General features: G+C 39.8%; 1 protein-coding gene and 1 pseudogene across 4 annotated transcripts in view; one reads left to right on the forward strand and one right to left on the reverse strand.

Moving 5' to 3' along the window:
* Window positions 1–21,230, reverse strand: part of GRHL2 (grainyhead like transcription factor 2) — a 180,347-nt gene that overhangs the window by 128,470 nt on the left and 30,647 nt on the right. The window lies entirely within an intron of this gene.
* Window positions 488–13,480, forward strand: LOC118148608 (SAP domain-containing ribonucleoprotein pseudogene; annotated as a pseudogene).

Genomic DNA, 21,230 nt, shown 5'->3' on the forward strand with positions numbered 1-21,230 from the left:
AAGGATGGAACCCTAAGAGAGAGAAGATTTTATTTAATTCTCCAAGTTCTCTTTATAAATATGTGCAAGACATTAAATGTAATCAATGTGCTAATGATTTTTGAAAACTGTTTTATCTAGTTTATGCTTGAAATTACTGGCAAACTATAGACCAACCCGTGTCTCAATTTCAAAAGGAAATGTAAGCTACTTTGCAAACACAATGTATTACAGGTAATGCTGTGTGAAATGATATGGAACAACAGTAATGAGACGGACTCTATTATAGAGCCTGTGCTGCTACAGAATTCTACAATATTTAGGTGATATAAGAGCTACAGGTATGGGCTGACAGATGTAGGAAAAAAAGAAACAAGCTACGAGCTACAAAGACCATCATGGAGAATGAGGGAGTCTATATGGGGAATTGACAGTAGAGACAGAAATGGGTAGGAGTCAATCCTAACCAAGCCAGCCTTGCATAAAGCAGCAATTGACAAATAGGGCAATGTCCTCCGGTGAGTGTGACGACTCCAGTATCCAGACCATGACGGCCCTCAGCATCTCCCCATGCTGGGTACTCAGCTATCAGATAACAGAGCCTGCAGAGGTTTGGTCACTTCTCTCCTAGCACTTGTATGCTTGTTCATTGAAATGGAGCAATGAGATATTTTATTTCAGTTACATCTATGTCAACACATCGTAACATGGCAGGGACATGTGAAAGGAAGGAAACACCAACATCAGTCAATGGAAATGCAACTGCTAAGGCCTTCTGATGGTCATGTAGTCATGAAAGAGGTCTCATTTTGCCAAGAACCAATATATACTGGAGCAGATGCGGTGAAAAGGGAACACTTATACACTGTTGATAGGAATGTATATTAGTACAATATCTATGGAAAACAGTATGAAGATTTTTCAAAGAACCAAAAGTAGTTCTACCATTTTTGCCAGCAATCCCATTGCTAGGTATTTACCCAAAGGAAAATAAGTCATTATATTAAAAAAAAAAAAAAAAAAGACACCTCCACTTGTATGTTTATTACAGCACAATTCACAATTGCAAAGCTATGGAAAAAGCCTATGTACCCATCAATCGATGAGTGGATAAAGAAAATGTGGTGTACACACACACACACACACACACACACACACACACACACACAGTGAAATACTATTCAGCCATAAAAAAGAATGCAGTTAGGTCTTCTGCAGCCACGTGGATGGAACTGGAGGCCACCATCCTAAGTGAAGTAACTCAGGAACAGCAACAAAAACAAATACCACATGTTCTCACTTAAAGTGGGAGCTAAGCAGCTATGGCTATGCAAAGGCAGACAGAGTGATATAATAAACATTGGCACAACGTACATATTCAGGTGACAAATGCACTTGAAGCCCAGACTTCACCCCTATACAATTCATCCATCTAACCAAAAACCACCTGTACCCCTAAAGCTATTGAAATGAAAATGTAAATGTAAATGAAAAATGTAGAAATAAAGTAGAAAATTTTAAAAAGGAGGAGTAAAAAAAGAGGTCTATTTTTGCTGACACTCCTGTGAGATCTCCCAGTGGTAGATGTTTCCTTAGCTCACCCTGTGATGGAGAATTGGTGTGAACTCACAACCAAGACTGTGTCAAGGGCCCTTTATGTGCTGTCATGGTGCATGCCTTGATATAAGGTCAGAAAAATGACACTGGCATTGGTAAGATATATTTGGGGTGGGGCAGATGGGAAACGCATGTTCAGCTGAGTGGAATTCTGGGCTAGATGGTTGCTAGGCCTCTGAATCAGGCTCTTTGAGTGAGTGGTTTGGTGAAACTCATTGGAAAGAAAAAGAGAACATGGACTCAACTGCAAACGAGTTGGATTACAAGGATATAATGAGGCTTCTTGGAATACACGAGAAAACACCCTGGTTGGCAGACTTACTACCATACCATTAGGCACTGTGGTGACATGGACTAGCATAGGCCTTAGAAGAAGGTACTTGTTCACCATTTACAGTAGGGGGAAGCTGGATAATGTCTAACCTTTCATTTCTCCTGCCTTAAATAGGAATGGCAATGCCCACCCAACTTACAATGTGCTTATGAAAATCAAATAATAGAAAAAATAGGATTGTGCAAACTGCCGAGTGCTTTGCAAATCACAGGTATGATTATCACTGCACAGTTTATATCCATTTTTAGTAAAGTTGAGTATAATTTAAAAGCTTTAAAGATAGTCATTAATTGAAGGGAAATTGAAGTTGTTCATTTAACTATATTCTTAAAATATTTATTGAGAGCCTAATAGGTGCTAGACATTGTGCTGGTTAAGGATGGAGTGGCACGTGACATACTATTCCTTACCCCACGCACCTGCTGGAGAGAGAGAATATCACTATTACAGGGCCATGTGTGTGAGAAAGGACATGGGTGGTGTTGTGAGGGCACATGACAGAGGGAACTAATGAGAGGACAAAGAAGTGGGCCAAAGTTTCCACACAAAGCCGAAGCATAGGTGGGAATGTGCTGGTCAATGCTGAAATGGAGGGACGTGGAAAATGCTTTTTAAAGTGAAGGATAAGGCTCACGCCTATAATGTCAGCACCTTGGGAGACTGAGGTGGGCAGATCATGAGGTCAGGATTTCGAGACCAGCCTGGCTAACATGGTGAAACCCCGTCTCTACTAAAAATACAAAAATTAGCCAGGTGCAGTGGTGCACACCTGTAATCCCAGCTACTTGGGAGGCTGAGGCAGCAGAATCACTTAAACTGGGGAGGCAGAGGTTGCAATGAGCCAAGATTATGCCACTGCACTCAAGCCTGGGTGACAGAGCAAGACTCCATCTCAAGACTGAAATAAAATAAAGTGAAGGATATTTTGGTAGTATAGAATAATGGGATTTTCTTACAAAAGGAGCACATTTGTATTTATTTTGGTGACTCCGTTAGAAAAATTTACATATTTAATCTAATGATAAAATAACATTCTCATGTAGAAAACTTCTAACTATGCAGGGTTGGATTTGGAGACAGGAAATGCTGGTGGACTCATGAGGGTCTATCATGAAGCCTCCAGGAAGAACTAAGAAGGCAGAGGTAGTGGGTCCAGGCTATGACAGTTTCACCTGATCCCCCACAATTGGTTAGTTGGGGCCACCCTGGTTGCCTGGTCTGCAGCCTTCACTTGGAGAGTAAAATAGAGGATTTGGAATCTCGGTCGTTGCCCACGAGGGCACAGGCATCATGCATACTTCCAATAATGCCCAGTCCTGCGGGAAGGATTTCAAGTTATTTGGAGTTATCACACTATTGAAAAGGATGAGGATTTTACTGCGTCATGCCTCATAGATGTACACGTCACTGTGGAGGAGCAGGGGTGGGGTGAGGTGTTAATTATAACACGGCTACATTTCAAAAGTTTAGCAGGAAGCACCAAGCTGAAGAATCAGAGCCAAGTCTTGATTTTCACTAAGATATGCCCTGATTCCCTGGAGAGATTTTCCCCTAAATCTTCCTTCTTAAAATCCCTACTCCCTCCTGCAGGGTCTCTTAGCTTGTTGATTTCATCTTTCCTGGCACAAAGCTTTGTTCATGAATGTAAGAGCTCCATCAGCCTTTCCCCTACAATGAAATTGCTGACGAGTCCTTATGTAATCAGTGGAAACAATATTCTGGGAAATCACAACTTTATTAGCCATTTCTTTTGACATTCTTGACAGCCACAGGGGCCTTTTATGCTCTTCCCTTTACGCAATGACTTTGGTTTTTTTCTTCGTAGATTATAATCTCTCTGGTACAGAGAACTGTTGAATGAAGTTTAATTTAATAAAAACAGAATAATCTCTCTGGTGCACTGAACAAAAATATAGACTTGTAAAGAAAGGAAAGTTTCACAGAGCAGCTTTCACCACAGTTAGGAACACTCTGAAGCTGTTTTATTATTGCTCTTTTGGAAGGGTAATTCTAATTCTACTCTGGTCCACTTCTTAAATGTCCTTTGTGAAGCTTTAGGTGGGTTATGTCCTCAAACACAGAATGGTAAACAGTTGTTGTAAACTCGATCTCAAGGTCCTTGTTTGGAGAAAAATTTCAGTGATCACCAGAGCAATCACAGCAAGGCTAAGGTCATGTCACATGGACAATTTTTTTTTTCATTCGTTTTCTTTAATCCATGACTTCACTCTGTGGACACTGGAAGATGGCTGAGAGACCAGTCATCAGCTGTAGCCGTGAAAGGGACTGTGCAGCTGTGTGGCTGAGACCAAGACCAGCCGGTCTGCATGGCTCCAGATCACTCTTCCAGGACAGCCCTCTCTATGCTCCCCTGAGTATAGAGGAGTCTAATGCAGGAATGCTTTGCTGGGAAGAAGCAGAAGCTTAACACATAACATTTTCCCCTTCTAAAGATATGGGCAGTAATGGTCAACAGATCCAGACACAAATCCGCTTGTAAAAGACACTTGGAATCCAAAACAAAAACTAGGGCAATGCCGGTCACGGAATGCACGTTCATGAGGAACCCAATGCTAAATCATTAGTGGATGATCTGCTTCTGGGTCAGGGCTTCTTATGTAGTAGGGCAGCTACCGCTCTATGATCTACTGAAAATCAGCCCTCACCGGGCGCAGTGGCTCACGCCTGTAATTTCAGCACTTTGGGAGGCTGAGGTGGTTGGATCACAAGGTCAGGAGATTGAGACCATCCTGGCTAACCCAGTGAAACCCCGTCTCTACTACAAATACAAAAAATTAGCTGGGCATGGTGGCAAGTGCCTGCAGTCCCAGCTACTTGAGAGGCTGAGGCAGAAGAATCACTTGAACCTGAGAGGCGGAGGTTGCAATGAGCCAATATCACACCACTGCACTCCAGCCTGGGCAAAAAGAGTGAGACTCCGTCTAAAAAAATAAAAAGAAAAAAGAAAGAAAAGAAAAGAAATTAAAAGAAAATAACAAAGGAAAAACTAGGATGGTGAAGTCTGCACACAAATTATTATTTTTAACCAACTTCTCATGTCCATTTCTTTCATAACTCCTACAAGGGCATTGGCTTGTTTGTGTTTATGGAATTTTTGTCTTGATCTAGGGGGAGGATGCTTTTGGAGTTGAGTAACTTCAGGTAATCAATGAGTGAATTTAGATGCTCATCTCTTTGATGAGCAGGTATCTCTTTGGGCTTCCATCTCTTCCTCTGTATCATGATATATTCTAAAGGAACCACTCAGATATTTACATATGAAGTCCCAGGTATGTTACAGATCTTCAACAGATAATAGATAGTAGTAGTACCCTCCACAGAACGGATACTACTAATAACCAGCTCAAAGTACAGTGGACTGTTCTCAGGTCTTAACTCTTGGCTGTTTTTAACTTTCATAAAATCCTGCTTTACTTGTGAGATACTATGCTAAGATGGTTCTTCTCTTTAGCCAACTATTCTAATTTCTAATTCCTGAAATCTCCTCTTATTTCTCTAACTCTGACCATTCATTGGCCTTTTTCTTATTTCTCTCCATCATTAATTCTTACAGCTTTCATTGCTCTACCTTAATGACTAACAAATATATGTTATGTGAGAACCATTTTTGTATTTCTATGTAGAATCCTTTTGTCATGGAATCAACTCAAATGCCCATCAATGGAAGAATGGATAAAGAAAATGTGGTACATGTGCCTCATGGAGTACTATGCAGCCATAAAAAAGAACAAGATCATTTTTTTTTTGCAGGAACATGGATGGAGCCAGAAGTGATTATCCTTAAACTAACACAGGAATAGAAAGCCAAATACTGCATGTTCTCACTTATAAGTGGGAGCTAAAAGATGAGAACAAATGGACACAGGCAGACAACAGACACTGGTGCCTACCAGAGGGTAGAGGGTAAGAGGAGAGAGGAGCATACAATAACTATTGGGTACTAGGCTTAGTACCTGGGTGATAAAATAATCTGCACATCAAACTCATGACATGAGTTTACCTATACAACAAACCTGCACATGTACCCCTGAATATAAAATTAAAGTTTTTTAAAAAAAGAATCTTGTTGCCAATTTAAACTCAATGTCTTCAACCCTAAGCTAATCATCATTTCTTAACCAAGCACTTGTCATCATTATCTATCCCCAGTCACTCAAAGCCAAACCTTATCTACTGTTTTAAATCCAGACTCTGAAGCCAGACTGCCTGGGTGCAAATCTTGGCTGCACCACTTATTAGTTATGTTACTCTGGATTACTTAGTTAACCTTTCTGTGTGTCAGTTTCTTCACCTATAAAATGAAGACATACCCGAAACTAGACAGAATAACGATACTCACTTTCTCCTATTTTTGTCAGCATTAAATACACTGACACACTATAAAAGCTGCATCCATGCTATTATTTTTTCTCTTTATCCCTTACATGAAGCCGGATTTGTTATTACAGCTTTAGTGTTATCTCTCATGCCTTCAATTTTCCCCTCTTTTATCCAATATTGAAGGCTAGTGAAATAATCTTCATAGAACTGAATTTTTCAGAGTGTACTCTGACTCCTTACTGCCTATAATACCAAGTCCAAAATCCTCTGTCTGACATTTAAGGTCCTCCTCTATCTGACCGCAACCTACTTTTCAAAATTTACTTCCTTCTACTACCTAATAGAAGGAATTAAGCCATTTTCTCTGCAGCTCCCTAAAGATGCCCATTCCTATTTCCATATCTTTGCTCAGATTCTTTCCCTGCCTGAAATTCCCTTCCTGCTTCTCTATCAAAACTGTGCTCTTATCAAAGTCCAGCTGCAACATCCCATCCTCCAAAAAATTTTCCAGGATTTTCCCCATTTTAGTCTTTCAGGGCCTCTCTTTGCTAAAAACTTGTACAGCCTATGTGATATTTATTATATAATCTACCATTAAATTTGTATAATGCAAAGTTGACTGACTATGCAAAGAAAACTGTCACTCAAGGCCTGGTGTGGTGGCTCACATCTGTAATGCCAGCACTTTGGGAAGCCCAGGTGGGTGGATCACCTGAGGTCAGGAGTTCCAGACCAGCCTGGCCAACATGGCGAAACCCTGTCTATACTGAAAATATAAAAAATTAGCCAGGTGTAGTGGTACAGCCTATAATCCCAGCTTCTCAGGAGGCTGAGGCAGGAAAATTGCTTGAACCCGGGAGGCAGAGACTGGAGTGAGCCGAGATCATGCCACTGCACTCCAACCTGGTCAACAGAGTGAGACTCCCTCTCAAAAAAAGAAAAAAACTGTCACTGAGCTGTCAGATTCACCAATAACACCAAGACAGTGGCATTCCATCAAATATTACACACACACACACACACACACACACACACACACACACACACACACAAAGGTTAACTAAGTTGTCCAGAGTAACACAGCTACAAAATATATCCAGAATCTGACCAGAATTTGACCACAGGAGATGGTTATTGAGTCTAGGTGGCGTGGCCCCTCGAGCCCAGCTGCGTTTTCCTTGTACTTCTGTGTCTTTTCTATTCCTTGGATCCTGCGCCTCAGCACAGCATAAGGGACACCCCACAACCCCGTAGGGCCCTCAGCCCTACACATCCAGAATCTGACCGAAGGAGATGGTTATTGAGTTAAATCCCTATCACATAGAACTTACTAGCCCTATCACATAGAACAAGTGATTCAACCTGTCTGGATCTCAGCTTTCCCATTTGTGAAAGAGCCAATAAATGAGAGAAAAATGCATGTGATGCACCTAGTAGAGCATTAGACACAGAGTAGCACCCTCTAATTGGGCCGCGATGAGGATTAGAGAAGAGCAAGACAATTAATGTAGGGAAGCCAAACATCTGCTCTTCAATCAGCGCCACACGACACTTTAAATCCTTGTCTGCCCTCAGCCTTTCCTGTCTCTGTTGGCAAAAACTCTACCCTTCTAGTTGCAATACATGGAGCCATACTAGATTCCTCATTTTGTTACATCCACTTCATTAAAAAATCCTATTGTTTCTACCTTCAATATATATTGAGAATCTGACCACTTCTCACCACCTCCACTGCTAGTACCCTGGTCCAAGCCACCATCATCTTGCACTTGGATTATTGCATTGACTGTGGCAGCCAGCCTCCCGTGAGGCCCTCATTGATCCTTGACTCCTAGAATTCACACCCTTGTGAGCCCTCTTCCACACTGGTCCAGGGTTGGTCTACATGACCAACAGCACCTAGTAGAAGTGATAGTATATCACTACAGAGTTACATAATAAAAGCCTGCAGCTTCCATCTTTGTAAGTCTCTCCCCGACTCTAATCCCATCCCCTTGCACTAGCAAACTACCATATCGTGGCATATTTTGGCAAGAAACTGAAGGCTTGTCAAACCACTGGTGAGAACTGAAGGCAGCCCACAACTGAGTCAAGTCTTGAATCAATTATGAACCCAGATGACAACTTGACTGCAACCTTATGAGACCCCGAGCCAGAAGCTCACAACTGAGCTGCTCCCAGATTCTTCAGAAAGTGCGTGAGATCATGAATGTATGCTAGTTTAGCTGCTAAGTTTAGAGATAATATGTTAACAGCAATAGAAAATGATACAGTTTCCTAATAGGTCTCCCGGCTTTTGTGATTACCCCTCCCTCCTTCCAGTCTATTCTCAACAAAACTGTATCTAGAGAAATCCCATTGAAACGGAAATCACATCATGCCCTTCTCATGCTCAATTCCGTCATGACTCCCTATTTCCTTTAGAATAGACAGGAGGGTTGTTACAGCAACCTACCACATCCTCCAGGCTTATGGGTCCCTTCCTTCTCCAGTCTATTTTCCTGACGCTCTCCTACTCATTCATTCTCATCCTACCACAGTGCTCCCACCTTAAGGCCTTGACTTCAGCTGTTTCATCTTCCCAGAACGTTCTTTCCCCAAATACCCATGGCTAACTCTCTCACCTCCTTTAAGCTTTTGTCCAAATCTCACCTCCATGAGACGTAACCTGACTACCTTATTTAATGCAGCAACCTGCCTCCATCCATGCTGGAATTTCCAATTCCTTTAAAACTTGCTGTCGTCCTTACCCAGCTCTTTACTCTTTCTTTTTTCCACAAGAGACATCGCCTCCTTAAACATAATGTAACTTACATTTTTATTACCGTCAATGTTCCTTGTCTGTCTACCTCCACTACAGCATAAGCTCCACAGGGCTGGGATTGTTTTGTTCACGAATGTATCACTAGCACCTTGAACTGTACCTGCCACATACTTGGTAGTCCATTAACATCTGCTGAATGAATGAATAGAATCTCCATCTCCATTGAGGAATTGAAGTAAAAGTTGAGGCTTAAAATATTAATGAGAGAATGGGAGGAGCTTCATTCTTCATTTTCATAAAATCAATTCACAGCATATTTGTAAAGTTGGCTGTGAGCTATAAAGTTCTATGCAAATGTAAGTTGCTTTGATTTTAGGAAGCATAATTACAAATTTCATTTAAAAAGCTTCCATCTAATTTGAACTATCTTTCTTCTCCCTCTTAATTCTCTTCTTCAAATAAAAAAAAGTGGGGATTCATTCTTCTATTCTCCTTAGATGTGAGCTATAGCTAGGAAACCAAGGATATTTACATTTAGACCTGAGGCAACTAGAGGGGAAGGCTCAATGTCAGTCAGCAAAGGCCCGATATTAAGAACTCCTTTCTTCTACCTGTTGTCCATCATTCCCAACACTGACCTGACACACACAAAAAAAATTTCTACCACTTCCCTTGCTTTAAGAAGTAGTGGCGATATGTTTATATATTTTCCAGGATCATGCTATGTACTCTGTCTCAATTGTTCTCTCCCCTACCTCTTTCTCTTTCCGTCATATACATGTGTGTGCACACACACACACACACACACACACAGCCTTTATCTCAAGATCACATGAATTCTGCTCTCTAAATAGCTTGTATTATGAGTCTTGAGCACTTGAGATTCATCTCAGTTTCTTGTAGCTGATTCACTGTGGCCGATTACCGACTTAAGGAATCATTTCAGCTTCCTAGCGAAAAAAAAAAAAAAAAAAAAAGACCATATTCAGACCCAAAATGAAAGAGCAAAGGTTCAAAATGTGATAATTTTTTTTCTCTTTTGGAATATTGGCCTTTTTCCCATTAACAGAATAAGACTTTCAAATGGAAACTAATGAACCGATTTTTCTACCCAGGGTTAATGTCACAATTTAAATGCCAACAACGATGGTTTGACTGCCAGTTGCTTTCAGCAGTGTCCTTCCTTTTGGTACTTGCTAGAGGCAACTCACAAAAGATAACAGATACTTTCCATGTCAGAACAAGAGTTAAAATTTATTTGGAAGACTCTATGCTCAGAGCTTGTCCTTGATGACTCTAACTTTTTGCCATTGACCTAACCTAAGATTCCTAGGAAATGAAATAAATCCATAAGCCCAGGATGATATTGATAAGCTTCACGTTAAAGATGGCTATGCTTGGGAAAGAGAAGATTCGATCAATTCAGTGAAAATATTATAACTACTACATAAAGCAATAAACTGCAAAACAACATTTATGTTCATTGAAATTAAGATGTTTTCATTTTAGACACTGATTGCAAAATATACTGATCTACTGCTTGAAGCATGGTCTCGCTCTGTCTCTTTCTCTCTCTTCCTCTCCCTCTCGGGTGCCCCAGCTTTGTAGTGCCCTAAGCATGTTCTTAGTTCACCTACTAAGTAAAAGGATTAGAAACAAAATTGAGGAGCTACAGGAAAGGTAACCCACTGAGCTCTAGAAACAATGAAAAGGATATCACAATAGAAAGTAGAAGGAAAAGTACAAGAAAATAATTTTAAAATGGAGATAATTTGTTGACAGCAACTTATAAAATGACTAAAATTTGTTAGAGAGAGAGAGAGAGAGAGAGAGAGAGAGAGAGTGTGTGTGTGTGTGTGTGTGTGTGTGGTGTGTGTAAATCACAATCCAAAATGTTAACAATGATCATAGGTGAATGTTTATTTGCTTCTGCTTTTTGACTTTTCAAGTACTCTTCAATAATAACGTCATACTACTTATTGAGCATCTACTGTATGCCAGCTAATGTTCTAAGCCCCTTACGTGGGTTAACTCGTGTACTCGCTATATTAATAGCAAACTTAAAGTCAGATATAGATATCATGCCCTTCATACAGATGAGGAAACTGAGAACAGAGTGTTAAGTAACTTGGTCAGTTTCAGTAGCAGTCGGCATTAGGTCAGCATTGCATCCTGGAACCTGAGTTCTCTCGTGTTCTCTCATGTTCTCTCATATTCTCTCGTACAATAGTGTGATCATGGATCACTCCAACCTGGATCTCCCAGGCTCAAGTGATCCTCCTACCTCAGCCTCCAGAGTGGTCCCCACAGGCGTGCACCTTCATGCCTGACTAATATTTTCTTATTTTTGTAGAGACAAGGTCTCCCTATGTTGCCCATGCTGGTCTTGGACTTCTGAGCTCAAGTGATCCACCTGCTTCAGCCTCTCAAGATGCTGGGATTACAGGTGTGAGCCACTGTGCACAACCTCTGAGCCTGATTTCTTATGCATCCTTCTCTATTTCCTATTCTTGACCACGCTCTATTTTCACAGTTAGAAAAAAATTTAGTTGAAAAGGAAAACTCATAAACAGACTGGATACAAAAGACCGTGTAACGGATGATGTCCAAATTCAGAATAATAGAGAAATTAGGCAAAAGGGGACTTTGTAAGCTCCCTGAAGAATGACAACATGTTTAAATTATTTGTAGAATTCCAAGGTCCTGGAACATTCTAGAGAGTACATATCAGGCAGATAACACATATTTATTGAATGAATTGAATGGGGTGATGAGTAGCAAGTCCTAATTTATCTCTAGTATATTACTAGAGGTCATCTATTTTTAAATGTCCTGCAGAAAAATGATAGCAAATAATCCATGTAACAGAAATATAGATGAAGGAATTGGGAAATACATTTAAGAGTGAACAAAAATATGATTTTTAAAGGAAAGAATTATGTTATAACCAAATTAGCTTTGAAAGTTAAAAAAGAGTCTGGTTTTCCGAGGGAATGACAGCAGCTGAATCTCTAGCAGTAAGAGTGAAAGCACAGAAACACTTTACAAGCCTGCAGGACCAATTTCCATTTAAACACTATTTCATGTGTTTACCTCTAACATTTACAGCCAATATGGAAAACAGAAATTTTAATGCAATTCTAGAAGACAGAAAACAGAAGAGACTGGAATAAAGGAGAAGCCAGAGTTAAGAAGGCCATACTCCACCAGTGTGTGCTTGAGGACTGATTTTCTCTCCGAGCTTGGAAAACTCAGTCTTCAGTGCCTATGGCCAAGCCGTTTCCCGTACAATGTGCCCAATGGAACTAACTACAACCTTAGTTAGTTAAATACAGAGGAGTCTGCCTGTGAGGTTCGCAGGGCCAGAGAGAAAAATAACATGGTAAAAACATCTAGAGTAACTTCAAACTGCCACAAATGGAAACAGAAAAAAAACGAGCTCAAAGCAACAAAAAAGTCTTCTCATGAGTGTAACCCCAGCTTGCACTGCTGGCCTCACTAGTATACATGTAAAGGATGCTCCAGGTACCATCAGAGCCTGTGGCCAGAACTTCCATCAAGAGAGCAACCACCTGGGAAGAGTGGGCTCCGTTCTGCTAACAGCCCCTGCCCAGACTGAAAAGTTTTCAGTCTAACCCTTCCCTTTTGATATGAGAACTAAGAATAGATAGATATTTAAGGAACCTTACATGAGTAAAAGAGAAGCCCGAAGATAAGCAAAAAAGGTTATTTATGAGGAAAATAATGCTGGATACAGAAAAGAACGTTACATGGAAGATACTGGGGAGTCAGTGGGTTGGGGTCTCCTGGAGGGGATGGCGACCAAGACGGTGGCGCCGTAAGTGCAAGACTGCTGAACTAAAGCAAGCACGTCTTTGGAGACCAAGGAAATACAAGATGTCATCAGAAGGCTCCAGGCACATCTTTTAGAGCACACTAAGGAAGAGGCAAATGAAGAAGAGGTACCGGGAGACAAAACAGAGGAAGAAGAAACCAAGCCCCATAGAAGTCCCTGTCAAAGAGGAAGAACTCCCTGAAAAAAAAGTTGATGTGGAAGCAGAGAAGAAAGTGGTAAAACTCACATCTGAAATAGATGTAGAGAATGCAAGTGGAGAGAATGCAGAAGAGGGTGGAACGAGTCCATGAACCCATAAGCTTGAAGAATGAGAAAACTGCCTGGGCAGCTAGCTTAGGACCTCTTCAGTTCCCACAAAAGTCTGTCATCTGACAACAAACCAATGATGAACCTGGATAAGCTAAAGGAAATAGCTCAAAGATTTGGTTTGAATGGCTCTTCAATCTCCAGAAAGTCTGAAGATGATGAGAAACTGAAAAAGAGGAAGAAGCAATTTGGGATCGTCACCGGTTCAGCTGGAACCAGAACCACAGAGGACACAGACTTGAAGAGCAGGAAAAGAGCAGCACGCTGTGGGATTGCCTGCTGAAAAATTCCTACTGCTTTCTGTTTGCCAGTGGTTTCCATTTATCTGATTATTCTTGGTCACAGATATACCTAAATGCACAGTCACGTGCCTACCTCCTGCCTTGCAATGACGGCACATGTACCCCAGGTACATCTGGGAAGCCCAGCAGCAATTCGACTTATTGCTATTCCAACTTTAAGGCTGTTCTAGTTTTGTTTTTGATTTTTTGCTTGTTAGTTTAAAAAAAAAAAAGAAGCTACTGCACCTACAAGGTAAGCATAGGCTACTAGAAAACAAAAACCACAAAACAAGTTATATGATTTTTAAAATAAAATTTTGTAAGAGGACTGAATAGGAAAGACAGCAAAAAATGAATTAATAAACTGAGTGATCAAAGCATTGTCTAGTTTTTATTTTTTTTATTTTTTTTTTTGAGACGGAGTTTTACTCTTGTTACGCAGGCTGGAGTGCAATGCCGCGATCTCGGCTCACCGCAACCTCCGCCTCCCGGGTTCAGGCAATTCTCCTGCCTCAGCCTCCTGAGTAGCTGGGATTACAGGCACGCGCCACCATGCCCAGCTAATTTTTTGTATCTTTAGTAGAGACGGGGTTTCACCATGTTGACCAGGATGGTCTCGATCTCTTGACCTCATGATCCACCCGCCTCGGCCTCCCAAAGTGCTGGGATTACAGGCTTGAGCCACCGCGCCCGGCCCTGTCTAGTTTTTAAACAAACAAAAATCTTAAGACAAAGTTAAAAGGTATGCAGGATGATTACAGGTATAAAGTTCAATTAACAAGACTTACAGAAAAAGCGATGAAGAGGATGAAAGAGAAGAAATAAATACACAAAGGGAAAACAGACTAGACTAGACTAGAATAATAATGTCTTCCAGCTGAAAACACACCTGAGTATTAGGAATGAAAGGGACCAAAGTGTTGGAAGGAATAATGAAAAAGTGGCACTTCTATTCATATCCTGGTGAAATTTTGGGGTTAAAGATTCAATTTTAAAATACTACAGCTACTGGAAAAAACATTAAGCAATATTCAACAGACAAGAAACTGCCAGCCAATAAACTTCTCATCCACATCACTAAATGCTGCTAGACAAGAGAAAAGGAATTTGAACACGGAAGTCTAAACACAACAAAAGATCAATCAAGTGTAATGGCAAAATAAAGACCTTTTTAGTTGTGAAAAAATTCAAAAACGATTCCACTCATATATCCATTTTGAAAAATTTATGCCTGAGTCAAAGTGAAGAAAGATATGCATGGATAAAGAAGAAAATTGATACAGCCATCAGAGAATATCATGTAAGCCAGTAAAATGCTAAGTTAACGGTAGCTGATTTCTGATCATGGAAATGAAATGTATGGCACCAAGACAGAATTCTTAAAGATAATACCAAACTAAAATGAAAGGTGATAGGAGCAGTTGTTTAAAAGGTGTGTCGGACCCAGTACAGTGGTTTATAGCTATAATTCCAATGCTTTGGGAGGCCAAGGTGGGAGGATTGCTTGAGGCCAGGAGTTTGAGAACAGCCTGGGCGACACAGCTAGACTCTCTCTACCAAAATAATAATAATAATAATAAGATAAAATAAAATAAAACACATATTGATCTTGCTTTTTACATAAGCGTAACAGATAACAATTACTAGGATAAAGATAGGATATAGGAATTAAAGAACAACAATTCCCATAGTATGGTATGTAGACACCTAGAGAAATCCTTAGATACTTTCTTATTTTTTTAGATGGAGTCTCACGCTGTCACCCAGGTTGGAGTGCAGTGGTGTGCTCTCTGCTCACTGTAACCTCCACCTCCTGGGTTCAAGCGATTCTCCTGCCTCAGCCTCCCTAGTAGCTGGGACTATAGGTACCTGCCACCATGCCTGGCTAATTTGTATTTTTAGTAGAGATGGGGTTTCACCGTCTTAGCCAGGATGATCTTAATCTCCTGACCTCGTGATCCGCCCACCTTGGCCTCCCAAAGTGCTGGGATTACAGGTGTGAGCCACAGCACCTGGCCATCCCTTAGAGACTTTCAGTCCTCTGTGAATTGAAAACTATTTCCATAACAATACTGAGACATATTTGCTTTATTCCCTCTGTTGACATTTGTGGTAATGGTACAAAACTAATGTTGGGCAAAAGTTCAAGTTTCTTACATGAATCAAGACAGTGGCATTAAACTGTACTTGAGGCATTGCCTTCTTATTGTCACAATAAAAGCAAAACAAGCAAACAAGCAAATACATGCGAATTTCACTTGAGAATGTCCTTCATCAAGCAGTAGAGATTATTTTATTAGTCTCAAACTTTGGGTACCAACCTTTTTAATATTCTGTGTGACAAAGCAGGAAGTACATGTAAAGCACTTTGGTTGCATACTGAAATACAGCGATTGCCTCAAGGAAAAGCACTTGAGCAGTGGTTTGAGTGGGAGTTGAACTAGCTGCTTTTTTCAAGGGATTCCATTTTTACCTGAAAGAATGACAGAATGACAAACTATGTGTTCAGACTGCAGTGTTTGGCTGACGTCTTCTCAAAAATAAACCAAGCGAAAGTCTATCACTTCAAGGAAAACAACTGACAGTATTTGTTGCCAATGATAAAATTTGAGCTTTCAAGCAAAAAAAAAAAAAAAAAAAAAAGAACAATTTTAAGAACTTGCATCCACCACTACTGATAACTTTCTAGTGCTTTAAGTTTATTTTCTGATGAGATTCATAGATATAATTTTTGGCTAATGTATCATGAAGCACATTAACATTTAGAAAATTCAAATAACTCAATCAACCAATATTTCCAAATGCCAATGTGTGATGTTATGGAATCACACACAAGTATAAGGTCTATTCAAAGTACAAGACAGGCCTACAGATTTTAATGTAACACAGAAAGTTCAATATATGCTTTCAGTTTCCACATTGCAATTAACCTTTAAAAACTATCACCTTTGAATTTTGGTGAGGTATCAAAGAACATCTACAATTATATGAAAAAGCTATAAAAACATATTTTCCTTTTCCAACTATCAGTGTGAAGCAGAATTCTTTAATCAAAATAACACTTTGTAATAGACTGAATAAAGAAGATGTGAGAATCCAGTAGTTATCTGCTAAGCCAGGCATTAAAGAAAGTTGCAAAAATGTAAAATAACACGACTCTTCTCATTAAATTCCGATGTTTTGGAAATTTTAGTTTAGGGTTTTGATTTTTTTTTTTGAAACAGAGTCTTTCTCTCTTGCCCAGGCTGGAGTGCAGTGGCATGATCTCAGCTCACTGTAACCTCCACCTCCTGGGTTCAAGCCTTTCTCCTGCCTCAGCCTCCAGAATAGCTGAGACTACATACGTGTGCCACTTTACCTGGCTTATTTTTGGTATTTTTTGTAGAGATGGGGTTTTACTATGTTGGCCAGGATGGTCTCAAACTCCTGACGTCAAGTGATCCACCCACCTCAGCCTCCTAAAGTGCTGGGATTACAGGCATGAGCAACCACACCCAGCCAATTATGTTTCATTTCAGAAATGTTATTTCAAGCTGGGTGTGGTGGTACACACCTGCAATCCCAGCTACTTGGGAGGCTGAGGCATGAGGATGGCTTGAGTCTGGGAATTCAAGACCAGCCTGGGCAATATATCAAGATTTCATCTCAAAAAGAAAAAAAAAAAGGTTAAAAAGCATAATAAAATAAAACATTATGTTAATATGCTTTATATCGTACGGTTTACAATTATTTTAGTTGATTGAACCATACATATTTTTTAAATGAATCATCTTTAATTTTTAATATGATATATATCAAGAGATATAACCCACACAAATACAAGCTCTTCAGGGACTTCAATAATTTAAAAGTATTAAAGGGAGTCTGAGAACAAAAGTTTGAAAACCACTGCTCTAGAAAATAACCAGAGAAAAATCATGAAAAAAGATATATTGATCAATCCAACAAAAAGAAACAAAAATAAAAATAATGATATGGAATAGAAAAAATAAAACTATATATCAGCAATTGTAATATGTGAAAGTGAGTTAACCCTACCTTTAAAAGATAAATACTTTCAAACTGGATTTTTTTAAAAGTATTATTTATTAAGTACCCATTATACATAAGAAAACTAATCTAATATCAGGCCACCAAGCAGAACTCGACCCATTTCAAATAACTCTTATCTTACAAACCGAATTCTCTGAGCACAACATACTTAAATTTTAAACCAACAGCAAAGAAGATGAAATTTAAAGACTATATGTTTTAAAATTATACTTTTCTGGATATGCACATGTCGAAGAACAGCTCTTAAAGGGATTTTTTAAATTAGAACTCAATGATAAAATGCTATATGTTGTAGGATATAGATAAATTATCACTTAGAGGCAAATTTCATACTTCAACTGCTTATGTTAGACAGGAGTTAAGGCTAAAAAGCTAAAGAGCTAAGCATACAATGTGTGAGAAAAAAATTAAAGAATTAACCCAAAGAACTTAGAAAGATGGATGTAATAAAGATAAAACCAATTAATGAAGTAAAGGCTTGCCAGAAAGGACCATTTAAGATGAAAGTTGGTTCTCTGAAATGGCAAAGAAAACTAACAAACTGGCAAAGATAATCAAATATTAGAAAAGGAAGACAATTTTAGATACAGCACACATTTTAAAAAGAGAATTTTATTAATCCCTTTATGCTAATAAATTTGAAAACAGACAAAATGGGAACATTTCTAGAAAAATATGAATAATCAAAAGTAATTCAAGTATTTGGAAAGAGAAAAACAGTAATTTTTCAGTGCAGGAACCTGGTAGCTACTACCTTAACCAGGTGATGAGGGTGCACCCTGAGAGAGGTATATCTTGAAGAGATACACAGACAGACCCGAATGGTGGGACACTCTATTAAACACCTGATGATTGATAATTACGGTATCAATTGCATTAAAACAAACCAATAAGTATGTGAGTCAGAGAAAACAAATAAGGTTATAAACCAGAAGAAAACAAGTAACTTTTGGAGGTGGCACTGTGAGTTGATTTGTCTTTATTTAGTAGTTTTAAATGTGTGTGTGTGTGTGTGTGTGTGTGTGTGTGTGTGTGTGTGTAGCTTGTGTAACTGAAAATAAATGGAAGAGAAGGCTGGGCCATTGCCTCACACTTGTAATCCCAACAGTTTGAGAGGGCAAGGTGGGACAAGTGTTTGAGCCCAGGAATTCAAGACCAGCTGGGCAACATGGCGAAAACCCATCTTTATAAAATAATTTTAAAAATTAGCCAGATATGGTGGTGCCTATTCATAGTCCCAGCTACTTCGGAGGCCACGGTGGGAGGATCACTTGAGACCTGGAGATTGAGGCAGCAGTGAGCCATGATTGTGCCACCACACTCCAGCCTGGCTGACAGAGTGAGACCTCCCCTCACCCCTCAACCCACAACCCACAAAAAAAAGACCTTTCAGGAGATACAGAAGTATTGGACTAAAGAAACAAGCTGGGGCAGGGTGGGGGGAACTAATAAGTTTGGGTATTTCTTCTCCATAGCACCCAGCATTCTTGATTTCCTTTCCTCTGCTTTATACATAAAAGCATGGTCGCAGTCTCTTTACGCGGTTCCCCACTCCAAGGCATGAGGCTTCTATTGTGCACCTTTCTCTCTTCACATGTATGGGGGAAAAACATCCCCTTTCATTCCTGATAAGAATAATAGATTTTGGCTGGGTACAGTGGCTTAAGTCTATAATACCAGCACTTTCAGAGGCTAAGGTGGGTGGATCACTTAAGCCCAGGAGTACGAGACCAGCATGGGCAACATGGTGAAACCCATTTCTACTAAAAATAAAAATTTTTAAAAATCAGCAGGGTGTAATGGTGGGCAACTGTAATCTCAGCTACTCAGGAGGCTGAGACACGAGAATCACTTGAACTGAGAAGGCAGAGGTTACAGTGAGCTGAAATCGTGCCACTGCACTCCAGCCTGGGTGACAGAGTGAGATTCTGTCTCAAAAAAAAAAAAGGAATAATAGATTTCTACTTTGTGGTCCCAGTCTATGACCAGAAGTCCTATTTAGAAGAGCAATTAAAGTCAACAAAGCAAGTTTTATTTCATACAATTTCGATGCCAAAACAACTCAGATGTGGATGTCACTCATATATACACATATATAAACATACCTATATTTGTAAGGCTTGCCAATGGCCTGAGATACTCATTTTTGTGTTTATAAATAGACTTGTAGCATATAAGTACTGAAAAGAAATCTTTATGATCATCCACTCCAAACTTCTCCCTCTACAAATAGGAAAACTGAGGTCCAGAGAGGTTATACCATTTCCCTGGGATTACACGGTCACTTTTGTTAACATTGAAATAATTAAGGGACAAATTGCTGGAGGACACATATCCACAGGGGATTGGTTTCAGGCCCCCCATGGATATTAAAATCCACAGATGCCCAAGCATCTTATATAAAGTGGCCTGGTATTTTAGGTGTATAACCTATGCATATCCTCCTAAATACTTTCGATCATCTCTAGATTACTTACAACACCTAAAACAATATAAATGCTATGTAAATAGTTGTTTTATTTATTATTATTTTTATTGTTTTTTTCTATCTTTGAAGTACAGTTGGTTGGACCCACAGTTGTGGAATCTTGGCTATGAAGAATCACTGCATACTGTTGTCTAATTGTTAGTGCTTTGCAAACATATAAGCACTCTCCTATGAGGGCAAAACGAAAATTATAAACAGCTTCCTGCCAAAGTTTCCTTTCTCCATTCACAGTCCCTGCCCTTAATTTCCCACTCAATTCATGGAACACACCTTTTTGAGATTCTGCTGTACTACAGGCTCTGAGCTAGGTGCAAGGGGCAGTGTTGACCAAGCCAGACAAAATCTCTCCTATCAAGGAGCATTTCAACTACTAATTAATTAATTAGTTCAAGTAAGCTTATTACCAGAGCTTTCTCTAAAAGCTAACAAAATTTCCATTTTGAGAGCTTTTCTTCATAATCAGCCCTAATCCCTAGGTATATAAGTCCAGGTATAAAGATGTAAAGAAAAATCATATCATGGAAGATATGTCTTGTTAAATAATGGAAGCACTGCTACTTAAAAACTATGGAAGTTAAGACCACATTCATACAACAGGTCTTAACTGAGCACTACTGTGAGCTGGTCCTGCTTTGAGTACCGGGATACAGCAGTGAAAAAGACAGACCCAGTCTCTGCTCTAGTGAATCTCTGACAGAGGAATATGCAATTGCAGATGTGACAAGTGTTAATGAAGAAAAGTACGAGAGAAAATGTCACAGGGACCATGTGGGAGCCAGGCGCACCTCACAACACCTCCAACCACAGAGAACATCACAGGCTAAGGCTCCTGCTGCCTGTCGCTGAAATCTTTCACTGCATTTGTATGGAGGCCACACTTTGCCATGGACTACCTCCAGCCAGCGATCATGTATGACAGGACTACCAAATCAGGTGCATTCTTGGGGAACAGGGACTCCTCTGATGGCTGACTCTGACTCAGAGACCCTCACCCCCACCCCATGGCCCTGCTGCATCTTCTTTAGACTGCACAGCAGACCTGTAAAGCTTCTGCTCAACACTCTCTCCCTCTCTCCTTCACTGCAGGTCAGACTCACCTTGTGGTCTGGCAGCTCCTCTACTTTGCCAGCTCCTTTTTTTTTTTTTCTCACAGGTGGTTTCCTAATACAATTCTTGCATGTGTAATCCTGCCTTAGATTATTCATCTCAAA

Source organism: Callithrix jacchus, chromosome 16, assembly GCF_049354715.1.
Source record: "Callithrix jacchus isolate 240 chromosome 16, calJac240_pri, whole genome shotgun sequence".
NCBI lineage: Eukaryota > Metazoa > Chordata > Mammalia > Primates > Cebidae > Callithrix > Callithrix jacchus.